The sequence below is a fragment of the Myotis davidii genome, unplaced genomic scaffold (genome assembly GCF_000327345.1).
Source record: "Myotis davidii unplaced genomic scaffold, ASM32734v1 scaffold240, whole genome shotgun sequence".
Classification (NCBI taxonomy): Eukaryota; Metazoa; Chordata; class Mammalia; order Chiroptera; family Vespertilionidae; genus Myotis; species Myotis davidii.
The window spans coordinates 2546997-2550393 of NW_006292334.1; positions in this window are offsets into that span (position 1 = coordinate 2546997).

Consider the following 3397-nt stretch of genomic DNA (forward strand, 5'->3'; position numbering starts at 1 on the left):
TGCCGGCCGGGCCCTACCTCCTTCACATTAAATCCTGATGCTCTCATATTCGCCCCTCCTCAATTACAAATGTCCCAGCCATATAAAGAAAGAGAAGGGGCTGGGAGGGGGGTAGAGGCAACTAGCTATGATATGAGACAATAAGCCTCAACAAGTAACTTTGTTTTGCTTCTACTTCTCCATTTTTTAATAAAAAAAAAAAATAGCAATAGAGCTATCAGGATATTTTTTCTGGAAAAGATGGAATCAGGAGGAAATTTTTATTCCCTAGAGGTTCAGATGAGATGTATCCCTATAGAAAAGCAAAGTCTATCCTTAAAGTGAAGTTTCTTGTAATGTGGCCCCCTGCCGAACCTGGGACAGCACTGCTCATGCAGGTTGTGTGTGCCTTGTCAACCTGATTGTAGATAACCTCTTTGGGGTTGTGGATGGCATTTTGCTTGTGTCCCCTAAAGCACTTAACACCCTATAGGACAATATTTGCTTTTCAGGAAATATTTGTTGTGTTGAATTGTTTCTAGTCACCTTATCTAGTGTTCTTATTTCGGATGTTATTGTTTTTAAATTCTGGGTGGATTTTTGTTATACTCACCCTTCAAGTGTGAGAAAAGAAAGCTTAAAAGACCTTGAGAGGTCGTGTGGCCTGCACTCTTCTTAGAGACAAGAACACTGGAACCTCAAAAAGCGAGGTGACTGACATAATTAATGGAAGTTACAAGTGTAACTGATTCTAAATCCAAGCTCCCAGACTTCAATTTTAGTAATTGTTCCACTAAAATGATACTCATTCTTCAGTATCGTCATTTCTTATCTATCTGCCATAACAATCCTTGCCTATTTCCTTATTAAGTATCAATCCTTTAAATGATTGTCTGTTTGGGACAGCACTGCTCATGCAGGTTGTGTGTGCCTTGTCAACCTGATTGTAGATAACCTCTTTGGGGTTGTGGATGGCATTTTGCTTGTGTCCCCTAAAGCACTTAAAACCCTATAGGACAATATTTGCTTTTCAGGAAATATTTGTTGTGTTGAATTGTTTCTAGTCACCTTATCTAGTGTCCTTATTTCGAATGTTATTGTTTTTAAATTCTGGGTGGATTTTTGTTATACTCACCCTTCAAGTGTGAGAAAAGAAAGCTTAAAAAGACCTTGAGAGGTCATGTGGCCTGCACTCTTCTTAGAAACAAGAACACTGGAACCTCAAAAAGCGAGGTTACTGACATAATTAATGGAAGTTACATGTGTAACTGATTCTAAATCCAAGCTCCCAGACTTCAATTTTAGTAATTGTTCCACTAAAATGATACTCATTCTTCAGTATCGTCATTTCTTATCTATCTGCCATAACAATCCTTGCCTATTTCCTTATTAAGTATCAATCCTTTAAATGATTGTCTGTTGGGTTTTTTTTTTTTTTTTTTTTTTTGGGGGGGGGGAGGTAAAAATGTTTTTACAGGATAATTTTTGAATTCAGAATGCCTCAGTACTAATTGTGCTGTAAATAAGTTTTCCCTTAGTGGGTGGAGTACGTTTACGAAAATGAAAAAACAAATCATCAATATTTATTATCTCTATGCGTCTATAAGTAATTGATTTCTATCTTGAAATTAAACTATTTATTGTCACAATGCCCTTTTCACAAGAATTCCTATGGCTTCTGAAGTTGATGAAATCCACTGCTTACCTGTGCTTTGTCTCCATGAACATCCTTAGTAGTGCAGCACAGGCAGGGCAAGGAACAAAAAGCAAAGGGAGCCCCTGGGTGTGGGGGCTATTAAAATTAAAACTAAAATTTAAAAAGGCTCCTATATTCTACTGCACAATGAAGGTTAAAAAATATAATTTAGTAAATTGATTATATGCAGACGTACATATATTTAGGAAAGCATGGCATGCAAACTGAAAGCTTTCCATTTCACAGGAAACATCAGCCCAGCATCACGTGTCTCACTTGTTCACTTTTTGATTTGACATACAAGTAATTTGAGTTACGAGCTCTGTCACGGAACGAATTAAACTCATAAGTCAAGGCCCCACTGTATGCTAAGTGTCCAGTCATGCAGTTGGCCATTCAACTAATCAAAGTATAATATGCTAATGATATGCTAAGACCTCTCAACTGCTTGCTATGACGTGCACTGACCACCAGGGCCAGATGCTCAATGCAGGAGCTCCCCCTGGTGGTCAGTGTGCTCCTACAAGGGGGGCTCCACTCAGCCAGAAGCCAGGCTCATGGCTGGCGAGTGCAATGGCAGTGGCAGGGGCCTCTCCCTCCTCCAAGATAGTGGTAAGGATGTCTGACTGATGGCTTAGGCATGGGGAGCAGGCCTATGCTGTCAGTCAGACATCCCCCAAAGGCTCCTGGACTGCAAGAGGGCACAGGCTGAGCTGAGGGACTCTCCCCACGAGTGCATGAATTTCATGCACTAGGGCTTTAGTAAGAACATAAAAATAATTAAAAGGCAATTTTGGGCACTGATTTATATCAAGTTGTATTCCTAATTGGATATACACTGGGTATCCAGCACCACTAAGCATATCTCTTGTAAGCAAAAGATAGTCTTTCACTCAATCAAATATATTGAATGTCTAATGAGGATCTACTATTTCCCACATGTGCTTATTAGTTGTATTGGAAAATCCTGACTTCATGGAAAGTATGAATCTCCTGAACATCTTAAAAACTGTAAGTAGGAATTATATTAATCCTATATAATAAAGAGGTAATATGCAAATTGACAGTCATGCCCTTGCACAAGATGGCCACCCCAATTTGGTCAAAGATGGCACCACAAGATGGCCGGAAGGGGAGGGCAGTTGTGGGTGATCAGGCAAGCAGAGGAGGGCAGTTGGGAGTGGCCAGGCTTGGAGGAGAGGTCAGTTGGGGGTGAATGGCCTGGCAGGGGAGGGCAGTTAGGGATGACCAGGCCAGCAGGGGAGGGTAGTTGGGGGCGACTGGGAAAGCAGGGGAGGGCAGTTAGGTGTTGATCAGGCTAGCAGGGGGTGATCAGGTTGGCAGGCAGAAGTGGTTAGGGGCAATCAGGCAGGCAGGCTGGCGAGAGGGTGGGGGCTATCATGTTGAGGCAGAAGGGGTTAGGGGCAATCAGGCAGGCAGGCTGGCGAGAGGTTGGGGGCCAGTAGTCCTGGGTTGTTTAGGACCACAGGGATCGGGCTTAAACCGGAAGTTGGACATCCTCGAGGGGTACCAGATTAGTGAGGGTGCAGTCTTGGCTGAGGGACACCACCACCACCACCACCACCACCACCACTGTGCACAAATTTTGTGCACCAGCCCTCTAGTTTCTAAATATAAGGAGCTCCATTACTAGAGATCATTATTATTACCAGGGAACCAAATCCAGTCCAATTTTTTTTTTTTACTTGCAACTTGAAGTTA